The 23,478-nt window shown below is 33.8% G+C and overlaps 1 long non-coding RNA gene across 1 annotated transcript; it reads right to left on the reverse strand.

Moving 5' to 3' along the window:
- Positions 1–12,413: 12,413 nt before the first annotated feature.
- On the reverse strand, positions 12,414–13,580 carry LOC114275768 (uncharacterized). The gene is made up of 3 exons (XR_003633813.2): positions 13,440–13,580; positions 13,226–13,354; positions 12,414–12,629 (listed from the first exon to the last, which is right to left on the reverse strand). It is a non-coding gene; the product is annotated as an uncharacterized LOC114275768 (long non-coding RNA).
- Positions 13,581–23,478: the final 9,898 nt, after the last annotated feature.

A 23,478-nucleotide genomic window follows, 5' to 3' on the forward strand; every position in this document is an offset into this window, starting at 1 on the left:
GAATTAATCCTTCTAAGACCGAAACCTCTTTGTCCAACGATGATATCTCAATGACCATTAGATTCAAAACAATCTCCCACAATGAAAGTTGCCACCTCAGAGGCTATTGGGAGATTATATTGTTTCCCGTCTCTTTGACGAACCCCAATAATTTTTAAATGAATTGAAGTAAAGTCTAATAGTTGAAACCTATCCCTTGCCATTCGAAAGGCTTGGCCAATACATTATGTTCATTAAGCATCTGTAGTAGTCCATCAACAATTGTTGGGTCTATGTTTGTTCTGGCATCATTGTTGTGTAGGGAATTTACTCTATTCTTAACTTCATTTTCAGTATCATAAATGCATAGTTGTGCAAACTTAGGGAATTTTTCAATAATCAGGAGTAATGAACCACTTATGATGATTTTGATTGATAAGTCGAAATACATATGATTTACTACCATTATTAATCTGTTATCAATTTTCCTACACATTGAGGTGAAAGCAAATATAGACTTGTATAGTCTTATATTTTCTTTAAATGCTCTAGATCTTTGTTCACCTACATAATCCAAAAGTATCTTTAAGAAGCTCGGGGTACTTTGTAAAGTTGGCAATTGCACTTTTTCTTCTCGACAACAAATTGAAAACTTTGGAATAGCTAGTTGTGTAGATTAAATAGTTCATTCCTCATACCAAAAAAATGCACCACAATGGGATCACATATGATTAGGTCCTCCAAAGTCTCATTTTTGTTTGATTCTTTCTAAAAAATAAAATAGGGTTTAATGCAAAAATAATTGTTTTGAATATAAAATATTATCAAATAACTAAACTTCGATTCAGGATACATAATTCTTGGATTGCTATTAATACTCATTGGTTGTCTATTCTCATTCATTTCGGCTATAATCTCTAAAGATTGAACTCCATCTGTTGTTACAAACAAAACCAACTTTTTAAATAGTTCTAAGTAAAGTTTGACTTCTTGTACCACTCTGTACTTCTTGGTATAATGGAATTATATTTGACTCTTTGATTATCATGATTGAGAACCTTCTTAGTCAATATTTGGGTCTTGGTTGAGGTGTTGCCATAGTGGTTGGGCGAGATTGGTTAAAAAACTCCAAATTCGAATAGTTATTATTGAGTAGTCTTCAATCGTTTATCATTTTATCTCTCCACACGTTAAACTTGATGTGAGGCTAGAACGATTGAAAATATTACTTTTAGGGCTTCAATTTGGACACAAGAACGACCCTAAACAGAGTTTGGATGAGAGAGTTGTGCCTATTTGAAGTTTGCAAATATATGTTGTGTGCGTAGTTCGCTTGAGCACAACTTTCACCGCTCAAGCAGTCTGTAGACCTTTCAAACTCTATTTTTCAAAATTGTTGAGATATTGGAAGCCTCGATTCATCGTACGAGCGCACTTTTAACCACTCGAGTGGTTTGTCCAGAATCACAACTTTAAAAGTCACTTTTTAGGTCAATTTTTTTCACTTTTCACTCTCTTTTCTTTCCCTCTTCTTCTTTTTGCTTTCTTCTTGAGTCTCTCTCTCTCTCTCTCTCTCTCTCCACATTTTTGTCTTCAAGAAGAAGATAATGAAGTGTCTAAAATGTTGGAGAGACAACATTAGCCTTATATAGACTCAATAAGCTTAGGCTAAGCAATTGTCATTAACTCTAATTAATTTATTCAAATTATTTGGTTCCAAATCAAATTGTAATTAAACTTGCTAGAGGGTACTAAAAATTAAGCCGATCCTAAATATTTACTCAGTTTTGGTTTTTGGCACCTCTAAGGCCCTCAATTTTCAATTTAAAGTTATAATTTCAACAGGTCTTCCTACAAACAACAGATATAAATTCAAATCCTTATAATTCACACCATTAGACATGCAATTTCATAACAAACACATAATCAATTAGCACATAAGGATGTAATTAGATGACTAATTAATCAAATGCATGTCCGGGTCATTACAAGTCCAAGTAACCTGGTAGATGGTAAAAGTGTGTTGAGGGAATATAAGACTTGTGTGTTTAATGGTGAGAGTTGTGCTTGTGTTTGTGGGTGCTGGAAATTGGTGGTATATAGGAAATTGTAAGTTGGTTCGTGATGTTTAAGTGTTGGGTGGTGTGTTAGGAGTGTGGTATGTTGTTGTTTTATGTATTTGGGATTTGGTGGATGGCTATTGACCTTATCAGTCATGAGTTGTGATGAGAAAAGTGTGTTTTCCATATGGACTCACGAGTGGTGGTTTTTTTAAAAACAATAGTGGTGGTGTCTTTACTTGAAGAATCTGGTGTGGGTTCAAGGGATAGTTGCTTTGTGTGTGAATTCCATCTAAGAGTAATTGGTACTGGATGACATGTTGGTATTTAGTGCCAGATGTGAAGTTTCGATGAGTTGGTTAGTCGGGTGGTTTGTATCAGAATTTGATTGACATTTAGCCACCTTGGAGGTGGTTTGGAATAGAGTGTAGTGGTTGTAAGGTTGGAAGGGACCTTGAGGTGGTCTTGCGAGCGTGAGTCTCGGGTAGGCGAGGTGAAGCTGGTGTGAGCTGGTGGTAACCGGGTTGGGGTTACATGTTGAGACCTTCATGTTGTGAGCGCTTTTGTGCCATTGTGTGATTGATAGATAGTGATGGAATGAGGCTTCTAAGAATATGTAAACTTGTTTGTACTTCTCTGTATTATTAGCACGGTTGTTATTTCTACTAATTTGTTGTTATAGAAATGTTGTTTTTGGTGTTGTGGCATCACTATAAGAGTGATGGGTGTTATTGGGTGACGGTTGGGGTTCACCAGTTATTTTATATTGAGAAACAAATTCGAAAAATAAATTTTTCTTATGTTGTGGCCTTGGATGGCAATGTTGAACTGTAATGTTGTGGATTTAATCTAAGTGGTAATAAATGATTTCGACGCATAGTTTATTTGAGTTAATAAAAGTTGAATCTAACAAATCATGATAATGTGAATGATTAGGTGTTTTGAGTAACACTTTATTTTGTTTTTGGAGAATGGTTGCAAAATTTAAAGTTTCTACGTGGAAATCGAAACTATTTTGGCTATGGGTAGTGTAAATTTGAGCATTTAAAAAAATATATATACAAGAGAGATTTTTTCAAAGGAAAAGAGAAATAAGGAATTTTTTTTTTTTTTTTTTTTTTTTTAAACATGGATGTGTTATGAATTATGTCACATTTCGTGGTTGGTTTGTGTAGTGACTTAGCTTGGATTGCTAGTCTTGTGTTTAAGTGTTTTGTTTTGAGGAGGTTTTGGCGTTGTTGGGGCTTATTGTGCCAGAGCGTTGTCTTTTGGGCCGTGTTTTCGTAGTGAGTCATTTTCTTTTGTGAGAGTTGATTGAGAGTTTTGTTGTGAGGGTGGTTTTCTTTTCCTAAGTGCTCGAGTATTTAGCGCTCAGTCGTGGTTGATGTCTTTGGGTTACACGTAAAGTCTATTGTTTGTTTTCTCGTCTAGTAAACCCTAATGAGTTGTGTGGGTCGAAGAATCATTCGTGACCTATTTCTTTTATTCTTATTGTTTGGATGTCTTTGGGACCTTGATGTCATGACCCGAACCCACCCCTATGGTTAGGATCATAACTGGCCAGTAATTGTGAGATTACCTACGGCCTCAAACAAAAATCAAGTCATAGTTAATAACAAGGGGCTAGATTGCAGAAGCAAAACTTGCAAAGATTGTCCAATGAGTTGTACATACATGGCTTAACAAAAAAATTTCTCATTAATTTAATAACTCACACCATACAAACATCTAGAGTATGTATATACTTATATCCAGGATCATTTCAAAGTCATTCTTAACGAAAACCAAGGTTATATACATACTTGGTCACATATGACCACAAAACAAAACAAAAGGAAAACAAATCAAAAGTAAGGCCTTTCGCATGAGGCGGTGTTGGTTGACCTCTCAAAAATTGGGTTCCCTCATATGTCACTGGGGCTGGGGCTGGACATCCCGCTGTTTGCCTGCATACATATAAATAAAAAGTGAGCTAACGCCTAGTGAATAATATCAGAGTAAAGGGGCTCATGAATGAGATTCATTAAGTAAATCATACTTGTGATTAAACATTTGAAATATTCTTCTCGTCTTGTCAGATTTATAAATCATAACAAAGTAGAACAACCTCGGGTCCATTATATGCAAAACGACCTTGGGTCCAATTCATATACAAAACAACCTTTGGTTTATTATATGCAAAACAACCTTGGGTCTAACATTTCATATTCACATTTGCATTCGTATTCAAAATGACCTTTGGTCCATCATATGCAAAATGACCTTGGGTCCAATATTTCATATTCACATTCGTATTCGTATTTAAAACGGGTCCAACATTTCATATTCGCATCGTATTTGCATACAAAACGACTTTTGGTCCAATCAATTCCTTATTCAAAACGACTTTTGGTGCATTTAACAATCATACAAAACAGCCTTAGGTCCAATCCATATCTTTGTCAAATATACCGAATGGTCTTGGGCCCATTTCATACTCATACATTAATCACTTTACATGTTCCATTACGAATCAATCGGACAGAATACTCATTCATAGTACCAATTCGGAAGTTTAGAAACTCACCACATAGTTAACATTTAGAAAATAACATATACACCAAAAATATCTTTACTATGATATTACTCATAATGTTCTAGTGCTTGATTCATCCTTGCACTTGATGCTACAAAATTCACAACACATTGCATCATAACACAATTCAATCCGTTCTTTAGTTTGCTTAATTCTATTAGGCTTCCTTCGTGTCCTTTAATTCATTTAGGATGCTTAATGTGTGCCTAAGAATGCTCAGAAATGAAAGAGAACAAAAATTGAAACATAAAACAACTTTTCAAAAATTCCTAAAATAGGGCACTCTGCTCGAGGGCAACTTCTTTTGCTCGAGCGGTCTGTAAAGCTCTGCAAAAGTACTGGTTTTTTGAATTTTAGGCTCGAGCACAAGAACTGGTAGCTCAAACCAAGAGCAATTCAAAACAAGGTTAGCTCAAGCGCAACTTTTGCCGCTCAAGCCACCGTGCAATTGTCTATAAAAGTTTTAGGAGCTTAACTTTTATGCTCAAGCACCACTTCCTACGCTCAAGCGAACTGATCGAATTCTGGAATTTCTAGAACTGTGTTTCAAGTTCAGAACATGTTTCCATAGGCTTAAAGCTTGCAAGTTGATACCAAAAACATGGAAAAACATTATATAACATGAAAACACTTCCAATTGAAACCAATTGCCCACAATCATGGTCCATTTTCTCAAATTTGAACTCGAATCTTAAGTTATGAGCCATGTATGTCTTAACTTAAATTCTCTTCTTTCAAAACATGATCAAATGACATGAGAAGTATGAAAGCATGAAGAACTCTTCATGTTGAGATGTAAAAGTACCATGCATGAAAGAATTTCAAAAATTCCATCTCAAATTATGCATGCATGTATATGATTAACTCTTATCTTCCAAATTCAAGGTAATACATGTCTTCATTGTACAATTACATGCAAATGAACTCAAGGACTAGATGAATTTAACTTCTACATGTTTTATTTACAAGGATTAAGGTTGAAGATCCTACGGAAGGGCTTGAATTCAAGTGTACGCTAGTTCAATTCTTCAAATCTCTTTCAATTCCTTCACAATTCTCTTCTCTCTCTCTCTCTCTCTCTAAGTGTTGCGTTAACTCTCCTTCTCTCTCAAAATCTCAGCTCATTACAACTTTGAGCTCAATAAAGCTCATGTATCAAATATATATAGGTGTAATTAGCTTAAGTTAATCAAGCTTACTTATGAATAATTAATCCCACTCAATTTTGAATGATTCTAATTATTTATTCTAATTATTTTGATCAGAATCAATTTTTAATTAAATTTCATGATAGGCTCTAAAAATTATGCTAATCACAATGGCATAACCAATTTTGGTTTCTGATGCCCTTACAACCCTCAATTTTAGTTTATACTAGAATACTGAACATATTTTCCTACGGTGGACAAAAGTGAATTCAAAACTACACATAATCACATATTTACATCTAAATTCACATCAAGCACATAATCACAAGTATAATTAACGATTAACAGTATATCGCAGAACAGGGTTATCAGATTCTCTCCCTTTTTAGGAAGTTTAGTCCTCTAAACTTATGTTACCTTCCTTCGAAAATAAATGAGGATACTGCTGTCGCATCTCTTCTTCTTTCTCCCATGTGGCATCCCTTCCATAATGTTCTTTCCATTCCACTTTCACCATTGGAATGGATTTGTTTCTCAGTTGCTTTACTTGTCAGTCAATAATTCATTTTGGTCATTCCTTGTACTCCATATTTTCGTCAAGGGCTATTCGGTAATAATCAATTACGTGGAACGGATCTCACAGATAGCCCATCAACATTGATACGTGGAATACGCTGTGTATTTGTTCCATATTCCCGGTGGTAGAGCAACTCTATAAGCCATTGGACCAAGTCTTTCCGGAATTTGAAACGGCACAATGTAATGGGGTGACAATTTACCCTTTTTACCGAACCTCAACTGGCCTTTCGTTGGATTTATATGGACGAACATATGATCACCAACCTCATATTCAAGAGGCTTTCTTCTAACATCCGCATAACTCTTTTGTCGACTTTGTGCTGTCTTGAGTCTTTGTTGGATAATTTTAATCTTTTTTTGTGGTAATTTGTACGATCTCGGGCCCAAGCAAACTCTATTCCCGACTTCTGTCCAACACACTGGTGACCTACATTTCCTGCCATATAAGGCTTCATATAGTGCCATGCCGATGTTAGAGTGGAAGCTATTATTATATGCAAACTCTGCCAATGGTAGATAATCTTCCCAACTTCCTTGAAAATTTAAGACGCATATTCGTACCATATCTTCTAGGGTCTATATAGTCCACCTTGATTGTCCATCAGTTTGTGGATGGAATACAATACTAAATCTGAGTTCTGTCCCCATTGCTGCTTGAAGGTTTTTCCAGAATCTAGATACAAATTTCGAATCTCTATTCGACACAATAGATATCGGCACTCCATGTAAATGGACAATTTCATTAACATATAAAGAGGCAAGTCTATAAGCATCATAAGTAGTCTTTACAGGAAGAAAGTGTGCAGATTTAGTCAGTCTATCAACTATAACCCAAATAGAATTCAAACCTCTCGGGGCTCAAGGTAGTTCGACAATAAAATCCATGGTTATATGCTCCAATTTCCATTCTGGAATAGGGAGAGGTTGAAGTAGACCTGTCGGTTTCTGATACTTAGGCTTAACTTGCTGACATTGAAGGCACTTAGACACATACTCCGCAATTTTGTGCTTCATATTAGGCCACCAATAGCTTTGTTTCAAATCTCAGTACATCTTGTTGTTGCCCGGGGTGCATCGCAAACATTGACTTGTGAGCTTCATCTAGAATTCTCTTCTTTAACTCAGGAATGTTCGACACACGTATTCTATCTTGAAATTTCAACACTTCATTTTCAACACTATACCCCGGTTTTGGATTCACTTCAAATTCGTCAATCATCTTCTTGAAGAATTCGTCTTCTCTTTGCCTCTGCTGGATTTCATCAATAATTGCCAGTTGGGCTGCAATGGCGGCTATCAACTCATTTTGTTTATGTAATATCACTTCAATCTTAGACTTCTCAAAGTCTTGCAAGATTTTCTTCTGTTCAGTGAGTATGCAAGTCAAGTTCCCCATTGATTTTCTGCTCAAGGCATCAGCAACTATATTGGCTTTTCCTGGGTGATATTGAATCTAAAGATCATAATCTTTTATTAATTCATGCCATCTTCTCTGCCTCATGTTCAAATCCTTTTGAGTAAAGAAGTACTTTAAGCATTTGTGATCTGTATCAACTTCACATTTCGCCCCATACAAGTAATGCCGCCAAATTTTTAAAGCAAACACAACAGCGGCCAATTCTAGGTCGTGTGTTGGGTAGTTCTTTTCATGTGGTCTCAATTATCGAGAGGCATAAACAATTACCCTTCATTCCTGCATTAATATACAACCCAGACCAGACCCTTATAAGATGCATTACTATAAGGCCTTGTTTGGCAAGAGGCTATTTTAGTCAATTAGCCAAAGAGTTACTAAATTAGCCAAAAAGCTAACAACCCATACCAAAAAGTCAAAGATTCTCTTTTCTCTCTACTTTTTGCACATCTTTTCGTAATTAGCCAAAAAGTCATCCCAAACATACAAGTTTTTTTTACCTACATTTTTAGCCAAATAGCCAAAAAGTTACTAAATTAGTCTATTCCCAAACGAGGCCTAAATCACAAAGTTTTCTGTACTTGTGGGTAATGTCAACACTGGTGCAGTAGTCAATCTCGTTTTCAGTTCTTAGAAGGCAGATTCTCTTTTATGATTCCACTCAAATGGTTGTCCTTTGCGTGTAAGTAGGGTAAGATGCACTACTATTTTTGAAAAGTATGGATCTAGGCTTGGGTTGGTGGTTGTGTCTCCTTTTGTAATTAGGTTGTCTTGTGTTTCGGTGTATTTTTAATTTTGGGGACAAAATTTCCTAAGGTGGAGAGGTTGTAGCACTTTGTATTTCTTGGTATAATGGAATTATATTTGACTCTTTGATTATCATGATTGAGAACCTTCTTAGTTGATATTTGGGCCTTAGTTGAGGTGTTACCATAGTGGTTGGGCGAGATTGGATAAAAAACTTCAAATTCGAATAGTTGTTATTGAGTAGTCTTCACTCTTTTATCATTTTCTTTCTTCACACTTTGAATCTTGATGAGAGGCTAGAATCATTGGAAATCTTACTTTCGGGGCTTCAATTTGGACACAAAAATGACCTTAAACGGAGTCCGGACGATAGAGTTATGCATGTTTGAAGTTTGCAAATTTATGTTGTGCACACAGTTCGCTCAAGTGCAACTTTCACTGCTCTAGCGGTTTGTAGACCCTTCCAACTCTATTTTTCAATTTTTTTTGAGATATTGGAAGCCTCGATTCACTGCTTGATCACCCTTTTGACCTCTTAAGCAGTCTGTCCAGAATCATAACTTTAAAAGTAACTTTTTTAGTCAAATCTCTTCAATTTTCACTCTCTCTTCTCTCTCTTTCCGCCTTTTTTGAGTTTTCAAGCTCTTTAACCTTGATTTAATCTATTTTTATACATCTTTGACCCCTAGTTCTATATACCAAAACGTAGAGCTTGGTAAGGGCTTCCATTTAACCTGAGCATCGAAGATGGATTTTCGGGCTTTCTTTTCTTCTTACTTGAGATATGGATTTCTTTGTTGCTTTTTAATACCTCGTTATAGAGATACACACTACAACAAAAAGCAGTTTTGCCCACACAACAAATTGTGTTAGGAAAAAGGCAAATATCATCGGCAAAGAGTTTTGCCGACCCGTAAAGTTGCTTCGTCAACTCGTCGACAAAGGTGTGTCGGGAAAAACTTTTGCCAACGAAATATGATTACGTCGAAAACAGTGATGTCTTTAGCGACAAGCATCTTAGTCGACAAAAGTCTTCATCAATCGTCGCCATTTTAGACTACGTTGGCAAAAATGGCTCAAATAAGATGATTATGTTTGCCAACCCAAATTGCATGAGACTTTGGCGATGCAATATCCATTGGCGAAAGTAGACTTTTAGTGACAAATAATTGTGTTGGTAAAACATCTAATTGTTTAAAAAATAATAATAATTTGGTATTTGGGATGGCAAAAACTACCATCATAGATAACAAATTACTTTTCAATAATAAATTATTATTGCTTAAGCAATAAATAATATTCATACACATCAATTCGACAGTTCACACACATCAATTCTTTAACATCCAAATATATATATTTCTATTTATACCTACACATGTTCTTACAATTCAAAATTTAAGTTTATACAAAACAATAATTAAAAGTGAAACTAAAAATAAACAAAATTAAGTCAATCCCAATTTGAACAATATCCTAGAGATGCTGCTGCGATTGTTGCATAACCAATTCTAAGATTAATGCAATTGAATATGCAAGTGAATAAGCCTTCTACTCATATCCACTCAGCACTTGAGCAAAATCATAATATCCATCTTCAACATCCTACATTTAAGAAGGCAAAAGGAAAGCAAGTTCTTATTATTAATATTAGCAGTAACGAAAATTTAAACTTACATTATGAGTTTAACTAGGATTATATTAATCCTTTCTACACTTGGTAATTTACCAGTTTACTTTATGTCTGTATGTAAGATTCCTTATGTGTGGCTAATGAATTGGAGAAATTTCAGTGTAGCTTCTTACATATGAGAGACAAGGAGGATTAAAGAAATCTTAGGTTGATTAAATGGGACAATGTGACTAGATCAAGAGATTTTGGTGAGATGGGTATTGGATCACTTAAAAATTATAAATTATGCCTGTGCTCTAAACAAAAGTTGTGTGTGAAAAATACAATATGGAGCAAAATTCATGGCTGCCTAAGACATTTAATTCAAAGAAGGTATCAAGGATTGGTATGATATTATATCATTGGTAAGGGGTGAGACAATACTTAGTAATATGATAAAACAGAGGTTTAAATTAATAGTTGGTGCTGGGACACATTCTGAAATGGGTAGGCAATTTGTCTTTATGAGCAGCTTAGCCTAGTCATTACAAAAAAGAAAAAAGAAAAAAGAAAAAAAAAGGTTATATCTAATATTGTGGCCATTAAAGGAGAGAGAGAGAGCATTGGATAGAAGTTAAGTAATAATAGAGAACTTTATCTCTGGGAAAAAGAAGAGGAGAAATTATAAGATTATCGGATGCCTTTACGCTGTGTTTGGTTGGGGGATTTGGGAAGGGAAATGGAAAGGGAAATGGAAATGAAAGGAAAAGGAGAAAGAATTAATAGAATTCCAAATCCCAACTATGTTTGGTTGTGTTGGTTATAAAATAGAATTGATGTCCTAAAAGGTATCCTATTTCTTTATTTATTTCTCACCCCTTTTCTTTTCCCATATATTTTTTATTATAACCAAACATAAATAGGATTACATTTCTCATTCTTTTTCCAAATCCCACCTCAAAAACTCCAACCAAACACAGCATTAAGGGCAACAATCAAACTCATGATAGAATGTCATGGAGTTATGCAAATGATGATTTATTTTCTGTAGCCTCCATGAGTAGATTATATCATTTGGTTATGAGTTCCAAGTTTTTTTGTTGGTTCACAATGCGAAAAAAAATAAATATAATCACTACTTGCGATCTATTAGTAAGGAGGAAGATAGTGTCATCTGGAATTGCTAATAATTGTTGCTTCTATATACTGCTCTGGTCAGTCTGTAGATCACGTGTTGCCAAGGTCTAGTGTATTGTGTTACGAGCGTTAGGACATGGGGATACCCTAGATAACCTCATTACCAAAAAAGAAATGATTAGTTCACAAAAGATAAACTCTAGTAAAAAGCTCAATGTTCAATCTAACTACTCAAATTGATATAATAGAAAACTTTATTTTTTTGGGTAAGTAAGTTACAAATTAAGATGAAAGAATGTATAGATATACAAGAGGCATTCCTCAGGAAGACCTAACAAACTAAAAACAACAACAACAGCCATATGTCAACAAAACTAGAACTAAATGACCATCTCGGCCAACACACTACACTACAGAACAACAAAAACAAGAAAACATAAAAAAAAAACCAAAATCATGAACCAACAACATCCTGAGCTACCAATATGACAAAAGAGATTTCAACAGCATAGCATGCCAAACACAGTGACAATTAGCACCTAGCAGCTCTGTAGCAGGCCAGCATAGCAGCACTAATATAGCAGCAGGCAAGACCATTACAGCAGAACAGAGGCATCACAGCAAACATGACAGAAATATAGGGGGGATAGTAAACAACACAACAAACAGGACAGCAAACGACACAGCCAGCAGACTAAATGAACCAGTCACTTCTCACCCATAAATATGAACACATTGCATAACAAAGGTCTGTTCAAACACCACATACCAAGACTATGGAGGGGTTGAACAAAACAGGTGTAGCATGAACAAACTTCTCAGTCAAACAGAGACAGCAACAGGAACAAAGCAACAGCAAATATAAGGCAGACAAACAAAGAACAATAGACAAACAATTCAAAAAAATCTCAACTTTCAAACAACTCTCAACCCTACAAGCAGTATATGGACTAAATTCACTTAACCCTCAACAAAGATTTCCCTCACATAAGTGCTAGCTTGACAATCTGCATAAAAAATAGTTAGAAAAATCTGGCTTACAACACGCATCCCTCAAAAGAAGAGAACCTATGTATAGATCCCCACCAAGCTCAACCCTCCTTCATACTATTAAACCAACTTGACAACCTGCACAAAAATTAGCACAAAGATATGTAAAAGATTTATGAGCTCACATCATTTAACCCTCATATATAAGCTCACCATGCACTCAACCCTCAATGCTCACCACACTTCACTCTCAAAGACACTCTCACACTACCCTAACTGTTTTAGCTCATAACACCCAACCGACAACATTCCTAAGTTCGTACCAGTTCAACTTGCAAAGTAAAATAGAGAGGAAATATGGTGTTGCTCCAAAGATAATCCAGGAGACCTGCAAGAGGAAAGTTAAAAATAGTAGGAAGCATTAGAAATCTGAGAGAAATGACAAACAAATCAAGGAACATGAAGTCTTCACACAAAAGGAGGGAGTTGCCATGAATCCAAAAACCAATCATTGGCACCATGCTCCTTAAACTTATTCGTAGACAACAACCTAAATCTCACAAATATTTATCAATTTCTTAGGATTTTTCCTATTTTAGGGTTGTGTATCATAGATTTTAATATATATATATATATATATATATAAACACACAACCAAAAGAAACCTAATTTTAAAAAATAAAATAAAAATAAGATTGTGTTTCTTCTCAAAATAAAAACCAAGTTCAAAATTTATTTCTAGTAACCGCCAGCCAACATATTAAAATAGCGAAGGGCTTATAGGGTCTAGAACTTAATTTCATACACCACACTCTAAATTATCTTTGACTAAATTTATTATTTTTAAAAATATTATAAATCTAAAATCCGAACTGATCAAATTAAATCGGAGATAAATCCCAATTTTGATCCAATGTACAAAGAGTCAAGCTTTTTACCAAAACTTCAAAGGGGAGATTGTGTATTCTACAGTGAGTCACTCACCCCATCAAGTTGACTCAGAGATGAATACCGAGTTCACTGAACAGTTCATACATCTGATTTGACCTAGGTAAGCGTCATTGTCGTCTGAACAAGGTCCTTGCTTTTAGATACTTCACGATACCTCCTAAACTAATTACGAAAAAACAATAATAGGGTTTAGAAATTAAGAGAGAGAAAGACCAAAAACAGAGCAAGAATGAGATCGAGAACTTACAACGGAACAAGGCAATCGGCAGAAGGCGACAATGGCAATTAGTCCGCAATAGAAATCACGATCTGCAATGGTGCACTTGTGCGATTGGGTGAGAGGAAGAAAGAGAGATGAAGAGGCAATTGGGTGGGTTTGCGATTTTGTATGTGTGTGTATGTGTGTGTGTGTGTGTGTGTGTGTGTGTGTGTGAGAGAGAGAGAGAGAGAGAGAGAGAGAGGTAACTATAGTTTTACACCCATATTTGAGTTTATTGTCAAAGGGAAAGAGCAGAGCAATCCAGCAGTGGAGAAGATAGGTTGTTTGCTTACACAGAGAGCGAGAGAGAGAGAGAGATGAGAGGATACAAGTGTGAGAGATTTTGGTTCATTTTTTTTTTTATTAAAAACAAATGTTAGATGTTTTCTTATAAAAATCGTATAATGAAACAAGTTGCAAACTTTCAACGATGAAAATATGTTTGTCGCTAAAAACAAAAATCTTGGCCAACTAAAAGATTTTGTTGCCAAAACAAAGTGACTAACAACGACACAAATTTCGTCGCCAAAAAAACATGGTCATCACTAAAACTTTTTCATTTTTGGAGGGGACATTGTCCCTTGGCGCCTCATTAATATTTTCAATCTACAGTGACTGATTGAGAATTACATTGCTAAAAGTCTACCTTTACCAACGAAAATGATTCTTGTGTCACAGAAAGTGCAATTTTGGCTACAAAAAATATACTTTATCGCCGAAAGTTGTCGCTAAAAACGCAATTTCTTGCAGTGACATGTGGTAGTTTTTGTAGTAGTTAAAAACAAGTTTGATAAGAAATTTTACAAAGAGCATGATAGGGGTTTGGGTTTGGATCTTGGGAGTTGGAATTGGATGAGTTGCGGGTGTTTTGGTTAATTGAGAGGTAGCAAGGCATGTTCGTGTTAAGAGTGAGGGAAATCCCTAATTTATTATTATGGACTTAATTAATCCTAAAGAGGTGAAGATGTGTAATAACTGAGTTATGTGTTAAAGAATTGGAATAGTGGTTTAGTTTTATGAAATGAAACTTAAGTGTGTTTAGTAGTAATTTTTTACTAACTTTGTATTGTAGTTGCATTCTATGAATTGGATTGGTTTTAGGAAAAAGATGAAGTTTTGGCTAATGGTGGATGTAGTTGATGGTTTTGAAATAAGGATTCGATCTTGGAAATAAAATGGCATGTGTAACTCTTTTATGAAATGAAATGAGAAATTGTGTATGTTTCTCTCCGTATTGAGCCAGTAAGGCGTGACACCTTGTGATAGGTTCCTCTCCTTTCCTGTTTGCACCCGGCAAAGTGTGACATTGGGGTTGTTTCCCTCCAGGTAAGGCCGATAAAGTGTTATGTGTTGTGTGAGTTGTATTATTTGCCATCCGTGCTAGAGGCCAGTGCAAATGGAAGTTTGTATCACGTTCAGTTATTTATATTTAGAAATATATATTTTCTTGGTAACCTGTTATGGGTGTTTCTTACCCTTAGGCCCATGGCTAGAGAAGATAGTAGATGCGTTGTTATTTAAGTGTACGCAGTGGGTTGAGATATGAGATTGGGTTATGACTTGTATATGTGAATGTGCTTGTAAACAAATGTGGAGACGAAATTCTTTTATATTAACGTGGGAGTTTAAATAACCAAAATTGTATTATGAAGAAATGATTTTGGAACTAAACTGGACAATTGGAAAGAAAACAAATGGTTTTACACCTTGTAGTGTTCAAATGGATGTTTTTGGAGAAAATGTAAGTATGTTTTGAATATTAAACCGTCACATTATTTATATTGTACGTTATGGTGCATTCATAATCCTAAATATCTGTATATTGTTATTGTTTAGGATCATGTTGGGATCTCTACTAAACTTTATGTCCATCCCACGTTGCTATTTTTTTTTTTAGGTGCAAAATGAGAGATGATTCAAGATTGGTGATCTTCCTTAAATTGTTGGCAACGAGGCCTATATTTGTTGGTAGAACGCCATTGTTGTAAAAGGGTTAAATCCCTTACTTTACTGTATTGATGTAAGCCTATGGCCATTTTGTGTAAATGTAATTCCTATTACATTCCATGTATGTACAATTGAGAGAACTTTAATTTATTATGGATGTAATGTATGGATACTTCTGCATATTCTTAATAGAAATGGATTTATGTTAATAGATATGGTAAAGTTATTCTGGTAATGAAAAGTTGGGCGTGACACTTCCAATATAACTACATAAAAAAAATATATATTTTATTGGAATTCAATAAAATTTTGGATTTCTAGTTTATGTAAACTAAATTCAAATATAAACTCACCTCTTGAATCATTGGTAGCCATCTTGATTCCATATAACATTTGATTTGCTATAGGATTGGTTGAATTTGGTGTACTTGCATTCCCTTTCCAATTTTCAATTCGATTAGAAAGCATATTAGTCATTTTTGTATTTTTAATAATTTGTTAACATTAAGTTGGGTTGTAATCGAATCATATATAATAGTTGTTACCTAAAGATTGTGTAGAATAGTTTGTATGTGTTTGATATTGTAAGGATGTCAACAAATTTGATGATTTTGTAGATCTATTTCTTTTTTGTGCAACAATAGCCTCCTGATTTGTCGAGCTCGAGCAGCCTGCTGTTTACGTTCTATATCCAAACTTCAATAGTTTTCTTAATGAATGTTAGGTAGTATTATAATTGAATTATAATGGAATAGTTGTTTACCTAAAGATTGTGTACAATATAGCATATGTGTTTCATGTTGTAAAGACGTCAAGAAATTTGTCAATCTTGTAGATCTATTTGTCTTTTGTGCAATAATAAACCTCTTCATTTGTCAAGCTTGTGCAGCCCATTGCTTGTTATCTATAACTATTTTTTAGTTTCTACAACATATTTGGATTAATGTTACAATGAAATTGAATAAAATGTATATGATACTATTTATGAAGACTAAAGATTAAGTACTCATAAAATTATGAACATGTTTCTATAAAGGAATAAGAAACATGTACATGAATTAAGCATAACCAGTTAAAGAAAACCACAAATAAAAGGAAAAATTACTCATAAATCCTACTTTGGTAAATGTTGCTCTAGTTAGTCCTGAGTTTTTTTTTTTTTTTTTAAACCCTTTAGTCTTTTTTATTTTTGATATGATATATGTTTTTGATATATTATGTATGGAGTTTATGTTTCATTTGCTATATAGATATAGAAAACTTTTGAAATACAAACCAACTGTACCAGAAGAATCAGTTGAAGTGTGCTTAGAGACAATGGCATGTTCTGGACCAAAGGTAGAAAAGACGTTTAAGATGAGTTCCATGGTGAGCGGTCTAGCAGATACGAGCCCTTATACCATGGCTCCACCTTATGATCCTACAACCTTTCAATCTTTTGAGAGGAAATCAAATCTAGCAAAGCAAGTGGAGATCAAATGTAAGTTTTTACTGATGTCGCTGATCAACTTCAACATCAACATCAACATCAACATCAACATCAACATCAGTAACATCAACTACATCAGCAACATCAACTAAATCTCCTACATCATCAACATCAGCGACATCATCAACATCAACAACATCAGAGACGTCATCAACATCAGTGACATCATCAATATTAGCAACATCATCAACATCAGCGATATCAGCAACATCAGCGACATCAACGATATCATTAAACATCAACATCAGTGACATCATCAACATCAACAACATCAACTACATCAGCAACATCATCAACATCAAATACATCATCAACATCATCCACATCACTAACATCAGCGACATCAGTGACATCATCAATATTGGAGGGTTAACATTGCCAAATGTGATTTTTCAGTCACACAAAATAGGATCCCAATCATTAACGTAGGGATACAAACCCAGAATCTTTCATAATATCTCTACCGTTTTGTTCGGAAAGGAGGGAAATCTTAAATAAATAAAAAAACCTATAGTAAGCTTTTGGGCATTTTTGTCATTACAACATCAGTAAAAACTTACGTTTGCTCTCCACCCAAAAAAAATCACGTGTTAAATAAATGGGTATATACATAATTAACGTTCAAACATGACTTATCAATCTACAAAATAAAAAGTAGGACCAAATGGTTCAACAAGTTAAAATTTGGGATTTATTGGTGCTTTGCCCCAAATAAAAAAAAAATAGCAATTGTTTTAAATTTAAAAATGTGATTTTAAAAAGCTTATCATATTTGATATTTGGTAGGACTATAATGAGAAACCTAAAAAATATTTTCTTTTAGAAATTTGAAAAATATTTTCATATTAGTCAATACTAAAATAAAAGGAAAAAAAAAGGAAGAACTAATCAGTGTGTTTGGTTTGAGTTTTTTGGATTAAGTTTTTTGAAAATTGAGTTTTTGGGTTTTCGTGTTTTTTTGTTTTTAGTGAATATTTTTAAAATTTTTAATTTTTTTTTTACTTTTTTAGATTCACCTTACTTAGATGTATCTAAAAAGTAAAAAATTTGTGAAAAAATATTTTAAAAAATTAATAAATACATAAAAATATAAAAATGTACTGAATTCTCGTATTTTTTTTTTATATTTTTGGTATTTAGTGAATTTTTAAAATATTTTTTTCACAAATTTTTTACTTTTTAGGTATATTTATGTTAGGTATGCCTAAAAAGTAAAAAAAATTACTTAAAATATTAAAAAAATTCAGTAAAAACAAAAAAATACGGAAAATAAGAAAGTAGAATTTTCTAAAAAGTGTTTTTTGAAAACAGGAACCAAGAACTTTGATGTTTTACGTGTAATTTTACAATTTAACAAACCTAAACTTTGAGAAAAATGGATTGGAACTTTTAACTTCAATTACCTCACACTATTATGTAATTATATATATAGTATAGATAGTGTAGATTTATTATTATTTTTAGCTCAATAGGAGGGGCTTATTAATAAATATACTAAGGGGTTGTTTGGAATAACCTAAATAAGTGTACTTTTTGTCTTTTTACGAAAATATGTATAGAAAAGTAGAGAGACGATGTGATGAAAAAAAGATAAAAAGATAAAAAAATGAATTATTTTGGATATGCCAAACTTGGCCTAAAAGACAATAGTCAAGAGAAATTATAAAATAAATAAATAAATAAATAAATAAATAAGACGAAATAGTGATCATTTAATGACATGTGTATGTATATATATTTTTTGGAAATTGAAATCTTATTTAATATTATTTGGAAGAAAAAATTACATATTCTTTATAAAAAATGTTAAAGATCCCAAAATTCTACTAAATGTTTGACATAAGTGTAAGACTCACATGAAATTCATATATATGGTATGAGTCCCACACTTATATAAAATATTTGATAGAAATTTTAATAAAAATTTTAAAATCTATAACATTATTCACTTTTTATAAGGAGGGAAATCATTAATAAATGTAATTGAGAATAATTATCACGAATCATAAGCAAATTTAAGTTTTCAAGAAGAAGAAGAAGACAAAACCATAGTAATTTCATGACGTGTGTTTTTTAAAAAATAAAAAATTAAAATATGATTTATCATCTATGTATACTGTTATGAAGGGAAGGAGTGCTTTACTTTTTTTTTTTTTTACTTTAGACCTTCCATTTATTTGGTCTCCCATATTTTAAAATTACTTCACACGTATATTTCTTTGTATTCCCATTATATTTTCAAGTTTACCCCCCTTTTCATTGCACCCCATTCTGTTACCGTGTCAACCCTTTTCCATGCCATTTTTCCACACGAGCAACCCCCTTCGCCATCTCCAAGTAACCAAAATTCATTAAAAGTTCTAAGGAAAACGCATAACTAAATAAACTTTAAAAAAATTCCATATTGATTTATTGATAGAATTTTTGAAATTTAGAAGTTAAAACAAAAATGGAAAGAAGCTTAAGTAAATGATTTAAAAACTTTCAATAACTATCAATGAGTAGTATCTATGAAGTAAAAATTGATATACAAGTCCATTTTTTAGACTTATTTTATAGACCAAATGATGTGTAAGTGAAATAATTAGTTGATAAATAAAGGAGACGTGAGAGAGACAGAGAGAGATCTGACTTAGATATTCTAATAGACCGTCATATCATTTGGTTTGAAAAATAAATCTAATTTTTGGACCGAGTAACATCACCCTTATGGAAATTCGCAAAATTTAAAAAAAAAAAATTGTTAAACCAACCAATAACATATTGGCATGTGTATTGTTGTATTTTAATAACTCAAAAAATTAAGGAAATTGTATTAAAAGTTTGAACTTCAAAGGCTATACAACGGCTTGCAATTATATAGTGTAGGTAAATATAAATTTCCATACTAACCAAAATTCATTAAAATTTATAAGGAAAATGCATGAGTAAAATTTTTTTCAAAAAATTCCATATTGATTTATTGATAGAATTTTTGAAATTTATAATGTAAAACAAAAATGGAAAGAAGCATAATAAGTAAATGACTTTAAAAACATTTCATAATGATCATTCAATGGTATTTATGAAATAAATTACATAATATAAGTAAAAATGCTATTGAGTGTTTGGGGTTAAAAGTCTCAACACAAATTTCTCAAATTATTAAATTTATAATTATAAAAAGACACATGGCATGAACGTATTGGTTTCTTATCAATATGGTAATATTTTTTGCTTCTAATCATGCCTATTTCAAAACATTTTATATAGAAACTAACACAAATTATTTATGTTTCTAAAATGTTAAAATACATGTTATGTTGATTTTCAAATAAAAAAGGCAATATTTTGAAAAATACCTATACGACAACATTCTATATATATGTCAAAAAATTAATATATTATCATTTTCATGATACCACAAATTTTACCACTAAATCATTGCATTTTTTTTTCCCTATATTTTTATGAAATTGTAGGAATTGAAAAAAGATAATACTAAAATAATACTAAGGGCATTGATTTAGACCCCTTAAAACACCCACCCCACAACCCCTTCACACACACGGAGGTTGGGGATTGGGTGAGAAGAAAAAAAAAAAAAAAAAGAAAAAAAAAGTTGACCAATCAAAACTAAAAGGGATCAAGGGGTGATCCCCAAAGGGGGTCTCAACCTTTATTCTAATACTAATTTTACCGTAATATTCTACTATAAATTCTCGGTGGTGCACGATCTAAAAGATTTAATTTCCGTGAAATGCAGTATAAAATTTTTACCATGATACTAATTCGGTGTTTGGGGTTAAACATAATACTAAAATAATACTAACTTTACCATAATATTTTACTATAAATTCTCGGTAGTGTACGATCTAAAACATTTAATTTCCTTCAAATTTAGGTTAAGTTTGGCATAACTCAAAAAAGCTAAAAAGTCAAAAAGTCACTGTTCTATTTAAGTCATATCATCTTATTTAAGTCATATCACGTCTCTACCACTGTAACAACCCTCATACTACTTACCGATTAATGACTGATTGATTACCGATAGACACTGATTACCGTTAAACTGAATTGATTATGACTGATAATTGAGCTGATTAAAAGTACTGAACTGACTGACTGGAGTCTGGAATTAATTGACTGACTGTATCTGTTTAAATGCATAACCTATCTGTTTGATTGTTTGATTATCTGTTCATGTTTTATGTTTAAACTGCTAATTGAAGGCCTTATCGGCGGCCGAACCGGGAATCGATTAATGTTTTATAATCCTCATAATTAATGTGAGTTTATGGTGTATTTACCTGAAAACTGATTAGGTATGACTAAATTAGATTAAAACAAGCTAATTAAAGAGTTAGGCTTAATTACCAAATTGCCATTGTTAGTGGGCCTCTTATTATAACATATTAGAGCCTTGTGCACACTTGAAACAAACATTTCCTCAGCCTTGTTTGATGCTCTAGCCGACCTTAGAGAGAGAGAGGAGCTAGAAGAGTTGAGTTCAACTTGTTTCATGGTGAATTGGCTAGAATTGCTTAAAGAATTGAAGGTTGATTACTAATTTGAGCTCCCTCACTTCTAATTCTACACCTAAGGTAGATCATTCATCATCTTAATGGTGTCTTTGAGTTGTTCTTGCATGATTCATGCTTCATTGTAGAACTAAGTCATGAATTGGCTCATTGTTGTTGAATTAAAGCTTAATGGTTGCATGCATGTACATATATTGAAGTTTTGAGGTTGTAGTTCATAATACCTCACATGCATGTCTATCTTTTGGTCATACTCCATGAGTTCATCTTGTTTTTGAAGGTTTGAGCTCTTTTGAAACAGCACTAAAGCTTTAAAGATGATTTAAGATCATGCATGTCACATTTGAGTTGTTGTTCTTGAAACTTGGTTTGAAATCATGTTTAATTGAACTACCTTTGGGCTTTGATTTCTCAAATTGATCTTTGAAACATGCTATACTATGAGTTTTGAAGTGTTTTCCAGAAAATTAGCCCAAAAGGATCGAATTTGATGCATTGGAACTTGATTTGAGCATTGGAGTTCAAATCTGGATTTTCCAGATTTTGGTCTCCCGCTCGAGCGGGGAAAGTGGCGCTCGAGCGGGGAATTCGAGCTCCCAGCATCTTGCACTGTTTTACAGTCCGCTCGAGCGGAGTAATGTACGCTCGAGCGGAGACCTTTGTTGCATGACCGCTCGAGCGGGAAAACTTGAGCTCGAGCGGGACTCTGTTTTTCTGAAAATGTTTTAAATGTGCATCTTTGCATCCTCATCCCATTCTAGGCGTTCTTAGGCCTAGTTTAAGACATCTTGTTGAGGATATAGATATAGAACACGCCGAGGCATTAGGGATTAAGTTGTTAATCTTTCCCAACTGTGTAGCTTAGTGTGTGTTCAATCTGTTAACTGTGTAGGGTTGGCGACTGGGGAGACACGCTCTAGCTTACTATAGCCCAGAACTCTGTGAGTAACATTTGTGTAAAGATATGTTCAAACTGATTATCTTCTGAACAATTAAACTGAACTGTTTCTGAACGGTATGGTTAACTGAATGTATGACCTATATTCTGAACTGTATTGTGGCATCCTTAGCAACTACTGTTATTGACAACTACTGTTACAGAGATCTCTGTCGGTTCCCATGTTGGAACCACTACTGTTTACTGATATGATGGCCATCATTCACTGTTTGGTCTATTAAGACCCGGTCTATTAAGACCTACTGTACTGTTTAGCTACTGGATGTACCACATATGACTGTTATAATCTGTGAAACTTGGAGCAAAGTGCTGCACGGAACTAAGTGCTACAAAGTGAGTCACCTCTAGAATCTGTGCGAGACACCTCTTGAGTCCATAAGAACTGTACTGTTGCTGTTACTGTTACTGCTACTGTACTGCCACTGTACTATTACTGTTACTATTACTGTTACTGTTACTGTTACTGTACTGCCACTGTACTATTACTGTTACTGTTACTGCTACTGTACTGCTACTGTATTGTTACCGTTACTGCCACCGTACTGACGCTGCTACTAGTACTGCTAACGGATGTACCACGTACGATTACTATGATTTCTAAACGACTGTTACGGCATCAATATGAGCCACAAACTGACTGACCGATATACTGAATCAATGAACTGTTTAAATATTGAAAAGACATTCATCCTAAACCTCTTTACGTATTATGTTATTCACTGGGCTTTAGCTCACTGCTCCTATATATATGTAGGTGTTCAGGCACTGGACCGCTGCTAGGAGCGTCAGGCAAGTTTTTGTTTTGTCAGCCAACCACTGTGCCTCACTGTGAGGTTCTAAGCCGTTCAAGCTTCGGCTTTGGGGTGTTTTAATATTCCCTGTCCGTCCCTGTAACTGTTTTGTTTACTGTATAGACGGTATAGACTGTTACTGTACCGTTTAATAGGGATTAGATCCCTGTTCTGAATGATTGTGCATGTATGTGTAGACTGTCACAGCTCATTGGACATTGTTCATTTACTATATTGGCTTCCGCCAGGCCCTGTACTCTGTTTTACTGGTTTACTGTTAGGTAGGCCTTCGGTAATCTCGGATTACTGGCCGGTTACGGTG

Source organism: Camellia sinensis, chromosome 9 (genome assembly GCF_055761805.1).
Source record: "Camellia sinensis isolate YWXY chromosome 9, ASM5576180v1, whole genome shotgun sequence".
NCBI lineage: Eukaryota > Viridiplantae > Streptophyta > Magnoliopsida > Ericales > Theaceae > Camellia > Camellia sinensis.